The sequence below is a fragment of the Kryptolebias marmoratus genome, linkage group LG17, assembly GCF_001649575.2.
Source record: "Kryptolebias marmoratus isolate JLee-2015 linkage group LG17, ASM164957v2, whole genome shotgun sequence".
Classification (NCBI taxonomy): Eukaryota; Metazoa; Chordata; class Actinopteri; order Cyprinodontiformes; family Rivulidae; genus Kryptolebias; species Kryptolebias marmoratus.
The window spans coordinates 8,178,850-8,196,541 of NC_051446.1; positions in this window are offsets into that span (position 1 = coordinate 8,178,850).

Sequence of the window (17,692 nt, forward strand, 5' to 3'; positions counted from 1 at the left end):
TTGACCTAATATTACCAATAGCTTTTTGTTTCTGCTCTGTAAGGTTTGTGTTCATAGAGCAGATTGATTTAACCTCTCATGGGAAGTTAAAAAGACAATCACATTCAGTAGAGTGAGGGCATAAAGTGATGATATTAGTATCTTGTCTCATAATCAATGCTTTGACAACGTTTTTCTCCACCTCTGCCCTTTATATGGACCTTAATTATACAACTGCACATTATCACACATCAGCTTCATGAATTCATCTCTCTGTACCCCAGCTCCTCTGAAAAAGATTTAAAACACAGACAGCAGCTACAGGTACAGGAATAATAATAATAAAAAAAATAATAGAGAACGCCAACCTCCACTAAGATCACAGTATGATTAAAAAATTATGCTGACTCAGATCATAAACTGGATCAGCACCATAATTACAATCCATAGTTTTTACCTGATCTTTGCTAACAGACAGCCAAACAAACCAACGGACACAACTGAAAACAGAACTTCCTTAGCGGAGTAAACAAAAGGGTCACATGTAGGAGCAGAGACGGGTTGACCTTTGACCCCATGAACCTTGAAATCAACAGGCATCATCTTTGACCCATGAGGTGTCCAGTTGTGCAGTTTAACATTCCTGATATACAGCTGCAGAGTTAGAGCATGAGTGGATCTGTGACCTTGACCTTTGACTGAATCACCACCAAAATCTAATCACTTGTTCCTTTGTACCGTGTTGACATTTCCTGAAGTTTTCATGAAAATCCGTTTATAACTTTTTGAGTAATCTTGTACACAGACAGATAAGCAAACAAACAACGACAAACAAACACTACTGAAAACATAACCTCCATGTCAGATGTAATGATAATAATAATATTAAGTACAGTCTTTTAACATTTCAGAGATTTACATGTCAGGATTAAATAAAAAAGTAGTCTGGTTTTCAATGGGTCTTTAAAAGGAGGAAATAAAACCTCAGATTTACAACAACACAGGATGTATTGCACTGTGTTACAATGTGTTTGACAAAAACTGAGCCAAAATGCAAAAACAGTGACTTCAAATCTTTGTTCATTCTCTCTCCCAAACAAGATCAAATGCACTGATTAACAGGAGAAATAGCATTTCTTGCAAAGATTGCAATGTGAATACTGAATGCTGAGGGAGTTTATGGGAATTTGTTGAAGTTAAAACAAGCAGGACAGAAACTAAAATAAGCAAAAGAGTATCTAAAAACTAAAATCTGCAAATCATTAGCTAAGAGCTAAAACTAGTAAAATTGTAGATAAAAGCCATATTTAGCAAAATGACTAAAAGCTCAAAGTAGCATAAAAGACAAAAATAGAGCAAGTATACTGAAGCAGATGTTAGAAAACAATGTTTTTGAAGGAATTGAAAAGACCTCAATGTATTTTCTATGGGGAATATTTCGTAAGTAAAATGAAGTGATTCAAAAAGTATTGAAGTTACAAATACCAAAAGTTATAGCACAGTATTCCAGATGGAGCGGAACCATTTGATATATGAATGGTTAAAAAAGCACAAAGTATGCAGAAATAGTTTGACTGCAAAAACATAACTATAAAGAAGAAAACAACGGTGTGAATGCTGAATCGACATTCATTGTTACTAGTTCATGATTGCATTTTTGAGCTAGTTTCCAAAATGTCTTGAAACCTCTGCAGATGTCCTCAACTTTTTCTGTATGAGTCCCAGAGGCTTGGAGTCTGGTTGCCTAAATTTTGAGCCTGTTGAGATATTTTTTGTGACAAATCTTCTCTCAGAATAGTTGCAGTTGCCGCTAGCATCTTCTCCGTTTAGTTTCTGGAACTCTAGAGTGCCCAATTTAAAATTTTGGCAGCCTACCTTCATTTCTAAAGTGTACTCGAGTAGATTAAAGCATAAATGTGGGGACTGCTGGCACAGTCGGTACAAAGCAGACTGATGGGGTACAACGTGGACAGAGGTGGGCAACCAAATAATGCGCGCAGCCTTGAATACAGTTTTACCTGCCGTGCACACGAAAATAAGTGTGCAAAACGCGGCCGCATGACTTGCTGTGTGCTGGGTTTAAAATCTAGTGAGACTGCAACTGAAAATTGCACTAATTTCTTGCAATTTTGAGTCTCTAGCAGTCCCAGCCCAGTGAGATACTGGTTTTAGAGACGCAGTTGCTGCTGCCAATCAATCTGGGAAGGGTTAACGTTCAATTCCAAACAATTTGTAGTCCATCATTCTATGAAGAGAAAGGCTTTTCACATGGGGAAAACATTTAGGACAGCTGCCAATCTTTTCAGGAGTGGACAGTTCAGGGTGGAAAGACTTGTAATCAGTATAGACATATTAGCTCAACAACATGGCCTTTAACAAGGCTGGATATTGCTCTCATTTAAAATATATGGTAGAAATAAAAAAGTCCATGATAGGGCTCTATCAGCTGTTAATTAAATCAGTCTGGATCTCAGATTTTTGTTTTCTCTACAAAATGAAACAGATGAATAAAGATTTTCCACTAGTGGTAAATGCACTGTTTAACTCAAGGCCTAGAATTACTTGAAGGAAAGCACATCACCTTCATCCTTTCATGCCAGAGTTTTAGACTAAGATCAGCTCATGATAGAGATGAAGTCAAAGCTGTTTTGGTCAAACTTTGTGACAATGACAGTGTGTGCGGTACTGTAAGTTCTAGCAAAGTGTGTTAGCACTCAAAACCTGATTTAAATCAATGGGTGATTAACAGGCTTCTGCAGAACATGAAGAGGTAATTTACCCTCTGAATCAGGTGTGTTGGAGCAGGGGAACAAGTAAAACATGCAGGATAGTGGCCCTCGAGGACCAGGATTGGCCACCCATGGCTTAGAGTATGCTTTGGAGATGACTCTCAGCTACCAACACACCAAATTTTAGATCATTGATAAAACAAAAACTGTAGCCATTTCTGTGCTTGCTAAAGTTGCTTAGCTGTAGCAGCCAACTTGAACTGAGTTCACACCAAAAGTTAATCAGTTGTAGATGTACATGCAACGATTATTTTTTAAGAGCTTCATCAAAACTTGTCCAGTGGTTCACAAAATATTATGCTTACAGACAGTTAAACAAACACACACAGACATGAGAAAAAGCCTTTTTTGCCCTGTCACCTTCTGCAGCAGACAATAACATACATAAGTAGTTTTGTATACAAAAAAGAAAAAAAAGAAAGGAAAAACACACAAAAAGTCGAACTTTTATGAGGTTTACCACTATAAACCATCCCACACATTACGATTCTTTGAATATTGATGCTTAAATTATGAGCAGGAAAACGCTCCTCCCCATTCCTAAACAGGATTCACCCTGTTGCTTGAATTTGTTTTGGATCTCCTAATGACAGCAAATTGAGCCCAAGAATTGAAGATGTCACTTTAATGATGTCTGACAGCGTCTGGTTAGAATCCTCCACGATCCCCTGACTGTGACTGGAATAGATTATCCTAATCTGTGACTGATTGCACTTCGAGACGACGCTTCATGCTGCAGTGAGACCGTCCCACTCCCTGGGCGCTTTCCACCACACCATCGACTCCCATTCATTATGCATCCGAAAGTCGCACCTCAGTAATAATCATTTATGGCTCCGACCGCTGAGCACTCTGAATAAACGGCCCTGGATCAAAAGCCAGTGCAGAACATCAAACCGGCTCATTCACTCGCGAGTCTGCCAGTAATTCAGCGAGACGCTGTAGCACGCCGTGTTTGGTGCCGGGTCCAGGAGCCAGGAGCAAGGGCAGGAAGTTTACATTACCAAAGAGTGGAAGTGATGACAGCATGCTGGAAAAACTCCACACACAGTTCATCTTCAGGAGACAGCTGGCAAACAGCTGAATGCTACCAAAGTGATGTGACGCATTCATCCGAAACAGTTGAGGATTAACACATCGACAAGTTAAATTAAAGAATTCATTAAGCATTAAGCTAAGATCGCTGTATGAAAAACGACAGAGTTGTACCCCTTTTGGTCAAACCTTAAAAATAACTTTATCCACAGTCTCGTAATATTGTGAGATCTTGCGAGCTGTGTGAGCTCTCAGAATGTCTTGAAGAGGACTCTCAGCTATCATTGCATCAGATTTTATCTCAGTATATATTAATTTAACTGCATTGTAACTATTTTTGTGTTGGCTATGGTTGATTAGCTGTGGTGGCCATCTTGAATTAGGGTGACTCTAAAAGTTAATCAGCTGTAACTTTGAATCCAATAATTACTTTGGGAAAGTATGAGTAAAATCTATTCTGTGGTTCATGAGAAAACAAACAAACAGGATTTATGGAAAACATTATTATGTTTTAGGCAATGTCTAGGATTCTCAGGTACTACCACATCAAACTTTAATTCAATATTGTTAGGATCTGGGTTTTTGTATTTTGTTTTGTCTTCATGTTTCAGTTTGAGTTTATTGTTTGTGTTATTTAGTTGTCTCTTCCCTGTGCCTCAGCCACCATTCACTTCTCCTCAGTTACTCTCTCTCTCTCTCTTCCCTGTTCTCACCCATCTACACCTGCCTCTAGCTCCATAATCATCTCACCTGTGCCCACTTCCACTAATCACCCTCTGCCTTTAAAACCCAGTCACTTTCCACATTTCCCTGTTGGTTCATTGTTATACTTTGCCTCCCTGATGTGCCGTCCTTCCAGTTGCTCGTGCCTCGTCGTCCCCATGCTCTGTTTGGTTCTTCTCTTGTCTCAGGTCTGTTCATGTTTTGTTTAGTTAATGTTTTTGTATTTAGTTTAGGTGTTGCTGCCACGTCAGCCTTTGTTTTGGTTTGCCTTTTATTTCTAATAAATTAGTTTATTTTTTGCAATATGAGTCTGCTCTCAGGGTTTGCCTCCTTCACCCCAGATCATGACAAATATCTGTCAAACTGGCTGACTTATAGCAATTTATGTGTTTCATAACATCAATTAGATGTGGCAGCCATCTTGAATAGGATTGACTTCAAAATTTAATCAGTTGTAGATGTACATCCAGTGATTATTTTTTAATGAGTTTCATTAAAATTTGTTTGTTGGTCTATGAGAAATTGTGCTAACAGACAGGCACAGTTGACTGTAATAATAATGCTAAAGTTTCAAAAACAGATCTAATGCGACGAGTTTGCCGTCAGTGTATGCATTTGGAATGCCTCTCAACTACTGCCACACCAGATGTTAGCTCAATATTTGTAAAATTGTAAGAATTACAGCCATTTTTGTGTTTACTAAAGTTGCTTAACTGTGGCGTCATCTTGAATGAGATTGACTTCAAAAGTTAATCACTTGTAGGTTTACATAAAATTATTACTTTGTAAGAGTCTCATTAAAATCAGTCCAGTGGTTCATGAGATATTTTGCTAACACTGCAGACAAACAACCACACAAGCCTGCATGCAGGTATGGACAAAAAACATTATCATTATCAAAAGGTGTGCAATTTTTTTATTTTTTGTTTGAACATGAGGATGAAACAGATGTCCATAACTTGAGATGTGCTACAAGGACCACATCTGGTCCTTGTAGCAGATTCCATTTTACTGAAAGTGTCTTTGTTTCAGTTCGCTGCTGAGCTTGACAATCCCCCGCCTCAAAACCCATGGTTCAAGCTTGTAGCCTTATGGGCAAATACTGAAGCATTAGCAGAAATTCTTGACGTAGCATTTTCTGCAGTCAGACTCAGCAGTATGCATAGTTAAACTCAAGGGGACAGATTCGCTTAAAAGCCCTCATACCGGCCGTGACTCTTTCTGGAACTTGGGAAACACGGTTTTCAAAAGAAATTGGGTCATGGTAAATGCAGAAGAACATGGCATGTATAAAGGATTGGCCCCTGGAGAGAAGGCCAGAGGAGTCAGGAACAATGGCGGCTTGCTCAGACAGCAGCTGCGCTTCACTGCTTTGTCAGTGCTGCAGCAGCAAAGTCTGCCCCTCTGAAAAACTGTCCTGGCCCAGTCCATCTCCCCATTTCTCTCCAGGTAACTCATTTGATCCCGGGGCAGTGGATGGACTGGTGCTGATCTGGGGTCATTTCATAAACTAATAAGAAGCTTAGGGTATTTCTAATCCTTAAATGATGGTGGTGTTTAAAGCTTTACTGCCTAAAAAAAAAAAAAAGGCTCTTTTAGTGGCCATGTGGAAAAACATGTCTGAAGCCTTTATTATGATTGCACGCTTAAAATTATAGCAGAAAAATGAGAGGGAGATCTTAAGCCCTCATAAATCAGTTAAGAAGCCTTTCTTATGCTTGACTGGTCACTGTGAAGTTTTAAACTCACAGTCATGACTAAATAGATGGTAAAACAGGCATTTCTGCTCCTTATTCTTCCTTTCTTGCCTAATTTTTATTTACTTTTGTTTAGACAGGTAATCTCACTTACAAGAGATTACTCTCTAATCAGCAACTAACATTTAAAGTGAATAACCAAACAATGGCAAACATGTGAGTTCATTGTAAAGCAGAATAGAGAATAAAGTTGTAACCCAATCACAAAAAAGTAATAGCACTTATACTTGCTGTAGAACAGACTACAATGTTTCTAAAAACATGGTAAATGCATGTATCACTTCGACCTTTGAATTTAATTTACATGTGGGTGTCTTGTAATGTTTCTTTGCAATTATTCAGTATTTTTCATAATGGACTGTTTGAAGGTGGTTGAATGGAAGGATGGATGGAAAGACTGTTGCATAGACTGAGAAGATAGACTGTTGGAGGGATGGATGGATGTTTGGGGCTTATACATGCCTTTAGGGAATGCTAGTCCTTCATTTGTAAAATTTTGTTTTTACGCAGCTTAAAGATTTTGTAAAACTTTGAAGTGATATTGGTTATCAGTTCGACAACTTTCAGAGTATTTTAAAGTTTCTCTTAGATATTGGCAAAATTTTAATACTCATTTTTCAGTGTATTCTTTATACTTGATCAAAACAACATGATGTATGGTGTGCACCTATAAAAATGTGATCAAACTGGATACTAGAGGCAGGCATTAATTAAAAAATGTTCAGCATTTAACATTTCAGCAAAGACCTACACAAGACCTGACCTGTTTTTACATTTGACATGTTTTTTTTTTTTTGTATTTTCAGCAATGTTTAATCATTCATTGCCTTGGTAGCTCCTGAGCAGCTAAACTAACACAATAAAAGTGTGATTCCATCTGTTGATGCACAATTTAGGGAGTTTGTCGCACATTCTGCCTACCAATAATAGGGCAGGGTCACAAGATTGTGGATTTTCACTCATAAAATAAAAAGTTTGTCACCCAGACAGAGTGGTGGAAATGAGATGAATGTGCAGATGTTAGAAGGTCATGTGACTGTATTATAATGGTTACAATAACTACAACATCAAATCAGATGGATCACAGAGTTGGTAGTGTGAGAAAACTGTTGGTTTCATGTAAGTAGGGTGTCCCAGCCAGCCAGCCATTTATCCATTTATCCAGCCATCCAAATAATGTAATGTGCAATGTCAGTTCATATCTCAAGAGTTTGTGCAATTAATTGGTTCTCAGAGTATGTGTTATGGATGACTCACAGCTAGTCATAGTGATTTAGCTGACAGAAAAATGGCTATAACTAAGGTCAACTATCTGTGGTGGCCATCTTGAACTGGACTGGATCCAAATGTTAATCCGTTGTAGATGTACATCCAATAACTAAAGCTCAACATGGGTGTTGGGAGTGACTCTCAGTTGGTACCACATCAAATTTTAGCTCACTTTTTGTAAAGCTAACAAAGTTATAGCCAATTTTGTGTTTTCTAAGAGCAGTTCACTGTGGCAGCCATTTTGATATGCACTGACTTCAAAACCGAATCAGTTGTGAAATTACATTCAATGACTGCTTCCTGGAAGTTTAATTGAAATGCATTTGTTGGTTTGTGATATATTTTGCTAACAGACAAACACATGCACACAATGACACTGGCAAAAATAAATTATCAGCCACCTTTTACTTTTTGCTGGTGGGTGATAATTATATTACAATACTGTACGTACTTTTGTGCTGAGTGGTGTAATATATATATATATATATATATATGAGATTGTGTACAGTAAGTAGCACTTGGATTGTGTGAATCTCTCTCAGCTGCAGCTACACCTAACTTTAAAACAGTATTATCAGTTGTAGATGTACATCCAATGAAGATTTCCTAAAATTTTATTAACATTAGTCCAGTAGTTCATGGTATGTTTTGGTGGAAATAGTTCAAATTTAAACAAAAAACTTGTGCAATCTGTTAACACTAAGAATATGTATTGGGGATTTTGCCTTCTAGCAGTGGGCAATGATGAACTAAGTTAGAGCTCGTCCTCATTAGGTGATGCAGTAAAAAGAATCCCAATTAATGGGGAAACGGCAAAGTCTACTGCTGTGTGTGTGTTTTTTATATTCAGCATCTCTGTCCACTTTTATTTACCTGCTTGACTTCCATCCCCGATCCATAAGTCTCAAAGCACTACCTAAACCTCATGTTAAGGTCCCTGAGAACAGTTCAGCGGTGAGGAGTTTAAATTTTTCATTACAACAAGTATGGCTGGCATCATAAAACATGGTTACCAAGCAACTGCCTCTCAGCCTCCCAATCAGCAGCGTTCTTGGTTTGAAACTCAGACACAAATATCATCACACTCCTTTTTCCTCTTCTGTGTGACACATATTGTGCAGAACCTGCACTGAATGGATTAATGGGAAAACCAAAGTGCTTTTGATCAAAACCGCTTTCAGTTTTGCTTCCTGGGGGACAAATCCACCTCCCGAGTCAGTCTATCAACTTCAGCCTGGTGTGTTGAGGTGTAAAAGCCATTCAGGAGTTACTGTAAATTTTATACGAGCAGCTTAGACTTTAAATGAGACTCTTTTGCTTTTCTAACCTGCTGCCAGCCACACCAGTGGTTACGGAGAAAAAAAATATGCTTATGCAAAGCTTTCTTTCCCCCCCTCCCCAGTGTTTCTGTCAGGGAGCTTTTGAAATCCTTTTTTCTTATGGGAGCTGGCATTCCACCTTCCCTCAGTATTTCTTCTGGAGGACATATGAGGGGGTGGTGGAGGAGGGTGGGGGTTTGGCAGGAGGATGACAGCAGTGAAAGTCAGGAAGCGTCTTTGTCTTTCAGTTTATACAGAAATTGTTGCCAAATTTGAGACTTATCTGTTTCAGTAACAATGTGCTGTTTCTGCAGGGCAGTGACTAGCTGCATGACCTCTGACCTGACACTGCTGGGTGCTCCTGTGATGCTCAGACAGGCTGACTGGACACAACTGGACCTTTTTAAAAAAGGTTCAGTGATGATCGTATCTTCTTTTTTTTTATAGAATTGTGTAGCTAAGATAAAATTGTATTTGTTTAAATACAAAAATCATAAATACGGAGTTATATTTTATATAGTGGTGGAGAGAGGGGTGTTTGGTTTGGAAACCTCAGGGTCTCATCTCTGCTTTCTGCAGATGATGAGATTCTGTTGGCGTCTTCAGGCCAAGACCTTCAGCGAGCACTGGGGCAGTTAGCAGTCGAGTGTGAAGCAGCTGAGTCAGCTCCTCGAAATCTGAAGCCATGGTTCTCAACAAGAAAAAGGTGGAATGCTCCCTCTAGGTCAGGGTGAGTCTCTGCTTTGAGTGGAGGAGTTCAAGTTTCTTGTTCATGACTGATGGCAGGATGGAGCAGAAGAAAGACCACCAGATCGATCTTGCTCTGCAGTACTGAGGGCATTGCTCCTATTTGTCGTGGTGAAGAAGGAGCTGAGCCTAATGTTGAAGCCATGTTTTGCTGAAACAAATGGCTAAAATGGGTTTCCTCTGTAGAATGAGATAAGGCAAGGAACTCTGGGTGGGGTGGGGGTCTGGAGCTGGGAGTAGAGGTGCTGCTCCTCTGTATCAAAATGAGTCATCTGAGGTGGTTCAGGCATCTGATTAGAATGCCACTTGGTTATCTACTTCTGGAGGTTTTCCAGGCACCTCCCATTGGATGAAGACTCCAGGAAAACCCTGTAAAATGTACAATTTATATGCTCTCTGGCCTAGGAAAGTCTTGGGATGCTCCATGAGGAGCTTTAGAGTGTTGCTGGGGAGGGGGATGTCTGGGTTTCTCTCCTGGACCTGTTGCCTCAAAGACCTAAGAGGAAGAAAATGGATGGATGGGTTAATGGAAGGATGAATAAATGTATGACTGGATGGATGGATGGATGGATGGATAAATGAGTGAATAATGGATTGGATGGATGGATGAGGGACTAGATGGATGGGTGGATGGATAAATGATGAATGGATGGATGAACAGTTTATGAATGGATGGTAGGTTAAATTAATAGATGGATAAAATTAATATATGGTTGGATAAATGGATGGCTGGACAGATAGATGAATGACTGGATGGACAGATGAATGGGTTGTAGATAAATGGGTGCAGGGTTTTATGGATAAACGGATGGATGGGTAGGTGTAAGGATGGACGGAATGTTAGATGAATGGCTGGATAGAAGGATGAATGAACTGATGGATGGATGGATGCATAGGTGAATACCTTGGTGATGAATGACTGGATGAATGGGTGAATGGACAAATAATAGAAAGATGGGTAAATGGTTTTATGACTGAATCACTGGATGTATAGATGAATGAGTGAATGATGAATAGATGGAGACATAAATTGCTATACTGAGCCTTTCCCTCAGCAGTAAATAATAAGACATTTATTCTAAATGACCCATTTTGATTTGTTCATGTGAAACAGAAACAGCTCTGATGTTTGCCTGAGACTAATAGCAGAGAGATGACAACAGCTTCATCCTTCAACACCTTTCAGCTGATCAGAGTTCACAGCATTTCTGTCTAAACTTCACAGCCCTGTGGTTAACACTTCTACCTTGTCTTGCCATAAACATTGGGTTTTAATTTGATTTTTAGACTTATATTCTAGTTTAGTTCAGGTTTGTCTTGGTTTTAACATGTTAGGTTAATTGTTGTAGTTTAAATCACCTTTTGCTGAGTTTACTACTATTACTATTTCTGCTCATCATTTAGTGAAGAAAAAAGTTAGTTAGGTAGTAAGGGAAGTGGGTAGGAAGGTAGGTACTTTTGTCGAACCGTAAGGAAATTTTGTTTTTTACTTTTCAAAATTCTACTCACTTTACATGTTTCCCTAATGTTTGGAGTGATTTTATTTATACTGGAAGGTATCACCACTGACAAAATTAGAACTTTAATTCAATTTTTATTTCTGTTTTTTTTCTCAACTGGTTTAAAAGTGAATAAATATAGAGGTTTATGTTGCTGGAATGAAGATAAATCAATAATCTGGTCCAAATCTGACTTTTTGTCCTTTTTATGCTTTCAAAAGAGTACTGCAGTAGATCAGATCATAAATGTGAGGGTGGCTGCCTGTAATTTTCTCACAATTTTGAGTTGCCAGCCAGTCTCCAACAATTGCAAACAAGTCATTCAATACATGACTTGTTTTGTCTAACCCTCAGACCTTAGCATACACTGAACAAACCAGAGCTGATAGAATTATTGACATTAATTAAGGTTTGTAGGAGAAGAGTCATAGTATTACAGGTAAAATACGTCTATTGAATGTATAATCACTAGTGATATGTTGAATATCTTTTTGTAATCATACACTTGCTACCCTGAGCCTTCAGCATTTATTTTACCCTCGATTCTCTACTAGGATTGTTTTCCATACGGAATTTCCACCCTGGTTTGTTTTGACCCCGATTCCTACAGTCCAAACAGAGATCGGTGGAAAAATACCTACAAATATACCTTGATTCTTGGAAAACATTCCTGCAGCTAAAACATGGCTCTTTTCACTGTAAACTAAGAGAAGAAAATATGTATCTGATTGTGACATAAAATGTTTTAGGACTTCAAAAATTAATAGAGATTTCAGCTATGTAACTAGAAATAGCTGCGTAAATGTAGAAATATTCAGCGTAAATGTAGTGTGAATGCTGTGTGTTAAAGGACTTTGCTGAATTGTTTTTGTTTTGAAGAAGCTGAAACTGAATTCTCATAGTCAAAACAAGCAGAACTGTAGTAAAATTAGCAAAACAGTAGCTAAATGCTAAAATGAGCAAGACCATAGTTAAAAGCAAAAAATCTGCAAAACTTTAACGAAAAAACAAAATTAGCAAAATTGTTACTGAAAGTAAAAATGAGCAAAATTAGAGGTGATGGCTAAATTTAGCTAAATATTTGCTAAAAACTCAAACGAACAAAACAGTAGTAAAAGCTAAAATAAGCAAAAACCATAGCTATAAGCTAAAATTAGCAAAACAATGGCTTAAAGCTAAAAGAAGCATAAAAAACAAAAAATAGAGCAAATACAAAATAATAACACATAAAGAAAAACATTTTTGAAGGAACTGAAGAATCTCAATGTATTGTATTGAAAAAAAAAATGCATAAAGTTAAATCATCCAAATAATTTTAAAACCTAAAAATACTCACACTCATAAAACACTATTTCCAATGAAATCAAACACAACACAAATGGTTAAAATGGCACAAACCAAAGGGCACTAAATCAAAAGTTTGATTGCAAAAATGTATGGAAGAAAGTATAAACAGGTAAACACCTGAGATCATCTCCAGCCATTTTGTGACCTAAATAAGAAAAGAATAAAATACTTCAAACTAATTTATTGCTGAACTTCTTCCTTCCCAATTTCATGAAATTTCGTGAAATCCTAATGACTTTTTTCTGTGACTTGTTTCAATCAAGTCACCACAGAAACATGTTACTTTTACAGTTGGTGGAAAGTGATGTGTTAAACCAGCAGAGATTGTTTAAACACTGGTCAGAGATAATAAAGTAACAATTTAGCTATTTGGAAGCAAAGTCAAAGCCATGCTGTAATCTTTCAGTCACATGCTTAAACACTGGCTGTCCATTTTCAGTCCAATCTTCTGTATTTTCTGGATGTTTTGATGGTTGCTTACATGGCTCACAATTTCTTCTGGTAATGGTAGGTTTCAGTGTTGTGCTCATGCAAACCCTGTGAAGCTGCTTTATGCAACAAACAGGAAGTGGAACTGTGTAATTCTGACTGAGAGAAACACTCCAAGATAACACTAATTAAGAAGTTTTAATGGTTGGGGAGTTGGGTGAAGTTTGTAAACAAATCTTGACTTTGCATTTTAATTGATTCTCAGAATGGTGGCTCACTAAGTGAACATGTTTTTTTCATTTGATGTTTGAGTTTCATAAAACAATAATCAATGTACTGGTAAACAATTAATTTCTTAAGTGGACCATATAACTGCTGATGAGATTTTAATGCACATCTGAGATTCATATTTTCATAATAAACTCTCCCATTCAGCTCATGGAGGCACACTCACATCAGAAACAGCTGTGGACAGAGGCTGGACTCAGGAAGTCCAGCAGGCCGGTGCAGTCAGGACTCATGATTCAGATCTTCATCCCGAGTCTTAATGCTGCCGTGAGTCTGCTTTCATCTGCGAAGAGAGAGCAGGTCATCACTGACATGAGGCACACAGCAGCTTTAATTAGCCTGTTTTACCTCCTGATGTGCTAAGCACAGTGTTTCCAGTTTATCTGCAACACATCTTCAGAGCCAAAACACACACACACACACACACACACACACACACACACACACACACACACACACACACACATCATGCTCAGTCCAGCAGAGATGTGAAACTCAGCTGTCTGTAAATCACGTTAACGTACATGCAACCACAGTCTCTCATCTGAGCATGAAACTTTCTTGATTTTAACACTTCTCTTGTGAGATTGTTTTCTAATTAAAGGTCTAAAACTCCTTTCATGTCAGAATTTAAACTAAGGTCATATGCCGTGAAAGGATAAAATTATAGTTGTTTTGATTAAACCTTGTAAATGACCTAATGCAATATTGCGATATCTCAAGATCTGTGAGCAGAATATATGATGGAGGGATTCTCAGCCATACCACACAACATTTTACTCAGTGTCTATAAAATTGACCGGCTTACAGCCATTTTTGAGTTGACTAATGCTGATTAGCAGTGGCAGCCATCTTGAAGTGAGTTGATCCCAAATGTTAATGAGTTGTTGATGTACATCTAATGATTACTTCCTGAAATATTCATGAACATCCGTCCAGTGTTGATAAGATATTTTGCTAGCTACAGACAAGCAAACACATGTTTGCTCTTCTGCCTTTGGTGGCAGCCAATAAGAAGCAGTAGTTTAAGCACATATTCATGCCTGACATAAAGAGCAAACTGACCAACCTACTTGGATGCAGAACTCCAGCCTACAAACCAAACCTGCTTCTTTATCCGAACCCAAATCTTTCAATGGTGATCCGGTCAAATGTGAAGCTCAAAGGTCAAGGTCACAAGTGATCCTGTAATGTATGTCAAACTGCCCAGCTGGATACCTCATGGGTCAAGGATGATGCCTATTGATTTCAAGATCATGAGGTCAAAGGTCAAGGTCACTCCTTTGTTATAACCTTGCTATGATCATGCAGGTGAGCCCTTTGTTACCTCCGCCAAGGAAGTTCTGTTTTCGTCTGTCTTTGTTTGTTTATTTGTTTGTTTGTCTTTTAGCAACATTACATAAAAACTAATAATGAACACATTTGGATGAAATTTTCAGGAAATGTTGCAGTTGTCACGAAAAAACCAAATTGCTTAAATTTTGATGGTGATCCAGATCATCCGGATCACATTATTTTTTTATTGGCTTTATGGCCTTGGCGGAGGTTTGTGCCGTCTAGTTATTGCGCTTAAAGCCCTACATTGCTAGTGTGTAGACTCTGGTTCCACAAATACAACATGGCAGCATCCCGTAAACCAGATCCTACCAGCTTCAGCTCACAACAAGAAGAGAAGGCGGGGACACTTGGTCTAATATTTTAATACATGCGAGGCCTGATCATCCTCAGCTAGGTGAGGGTGTCTACAGCAGCACTGCCCTGAAACACCCAATTAACCCGAGAACCACTACTGACGACGAGTACCAAAATTCAACCAACAGCCACTTTGATCACTAAATAAACTTAATTATTTTAACAATTTTCACACTTTACTTCCTGGACTAAATAAAGGAGATGGGATCTTGCCTGACATGTGCCTTTGACTCCCTGCTTCAAACAGTTTCAGACGCTGGATAGATTCAGAGGGAACCCCTGAGGCGCAAGAAACAGACCTAACCCTGGTTGAAGGGTGTGGTTTAAAATGTGATGGTTCCACGCAGTGTTGGCTTTAACAACTGAAAGCAAATTTCAGGTAACTTCAACCCAATCCCTTCGCTGTTTTGCACCTTTTGTTGTCAGCAGGGTCTGACAGAGACTTCAGCTTTGCTGCTTAGCACATCAGCTAATCATTTAACGCTACGGTTTCTAAAGAGGTTCTCAAAATTGTCTCCGCTGCACTTCTGTTTAAAGTAGTTTCTATTTAGAGCCAACACTGTAATTTATCTTATTTGAGTATCTCGGCTTTTTCTGCTTTACATCACAATTGTTGTTTTGTTGTTGTTGTTTTGCTTGTCAATGTTTTCCCACATTTTACAGTAATTTATTTCAAGCCGCTCAGTTTCTCAAGCGTTTAAAGTCCTTTCCACGGCCATGTTATCCTCTCCCTCTGCCGAGGGAAGCCAAGCTGACAAGAGGAAAGGATAATAAAAAGTGCATGATATACTCTAAAATAACATATTTTTTGTTTCTACTTTCTAGTGAATGGAAAACAAGCATTTCAAAGTAAAATTAGAGTTGTCGAATTAGACGGGTCAAGATAGTGTTTGCTTTTAGAAAAACAGTGAAAGGTTTTGTTCCACCTTTCTTTTTTCTTCTCTTTACCAAGTAAATTGCAGTGAATGTAAAGCAACCCCAGTTGTTTATTTTATGTTATATTACCAATTTTTATGAAATACTTTTTCATTTCTTATATATTCGTGGCTTGTGTTAGAGTGAATGTCTTTATGCAGAGTTTTAATTGAACCACTGGTCTCAATAATGCAGAACAAACTGAATAGCTTCTGCAGCTGTGGGAAAATTTATTTTTCCAAAGCTGCTACGTGAAAAAAAAGAAAAGCTTCATCCTTTCTGTGAGGACTATATGTGACCTGTTCCGTCTTTTTCTGTGAATTTGCTGTAAGAACTCCACATTAGGCTTTAATAAAGCAGAAACAGATAGTTTGAACAAACACGTCTGCTTGTGTTGAAGTTTATCATCGCCCACCACCTAAAGATGAAACGCAGGCGATGATGTTTTGCCCGTGTCTGTGTGAGATTAGGTTTAGGTTTTTGTCATGTTAGCAAAATATCTGAATGGATTTTCAAGAAACTTTCTGAAAGTAATCACTAGAAGTACATCTACAACTTATTAACTTCTGGAATCAGCTTGATTCAAGTTGACCATTATAGATAAGTCCTTAGAAAACAATACTGACTGTAACTCATTCAGTTTTACAAATGTAGGGCTAAAACCTAGTGTGTTAGTAGTTGAGGGTCATGCCCAGTTTATATTCTAAAAGCTAACTGGTTGTATGAGATCTGGGTTTAACTGTTTGAGTCAATACTCTTTGACTGTTAGTGAAGAAGCTCCTAATACACTTAAGACATTTTCATGAAATGCTCAGAAAGTAATTATTAGATGAACTGATTAACTTTTGGAATTAACATCTTTTAAAATGGCTTCCAAAGCCAACTGACAAAAGAACAAAACACACACACAAAACAACACATTGAATGATAAAAGGTCAGTCAATTTTACAGGTGTTAAGCTAAAATTTGATGTAATAGAAGCTAAGTCATTCCCAACACATAATTGGAGCTCTACACGTTGCATGACAAAAATCACTTTAAACTTTGACCTGTTGGAATCAACCTGTTTTTTTGTCTGTTAGCAAAATATCTCATTAACCACAGGGTGGATTTCAATGAAACTTTCTAAAAATAATCAATGGATGTGTAACTACAACTGATAACATTCTGAAGTAAACCCAATTCAAAACGGCCACCACAACTAAGCAAACGTATAAAACACAAAAATGACTATGGGTCTTTCAACTGTACAGATACTGATTTGAAATTTGGTGTGGCAGTAGATGAAAATAATTGCCATTTTGTACTATAAGTGCTAATTGATTGTGCAAGATCTATGTTTAAAACACTGCCTTGAACTACTGGAGTCATTGCTGTCTGTCTGTTAGCAAAATATCTCATGATCCACTCATTACATTTTCATAAAACTGTTTATTGGATGTTCATCTTCAACTAACTGATTATCCTCTGAAGTCAGATGAATTTAAAATGGCTGCCACTGCATGCTGACCTTAGGAAACACATATATGGATATAACAGTTTTACAAATCTTGAAGTAAAATTTGGGGTAGTAGCTGAGAGTCGTTCACATGATCTCGTTGCTAACTGATTGTGTCAGATCGTGTATTATTGCATGAGACTGTGTCAAAAGTTATTTTTAAGGTTTGACTAAATTGACTACAGCTGAATCATTTCTGACCATATGATGAGTTAGTCTAAAACTCTGGTATTCAAGATGGTGGGCGATATGCAGACCTTTAAGAAATGCCAGGCCTTTAATGTTGAAAGTGAAATTCTGCAGCAGCAGCTGTTAATGTTTGAGGTGATTTTCCATGACATCAGGGGGCTTATCTTGATGTGGATTTCAAACAAAGCTACATTAAAAACCATAATGATCAATTTGT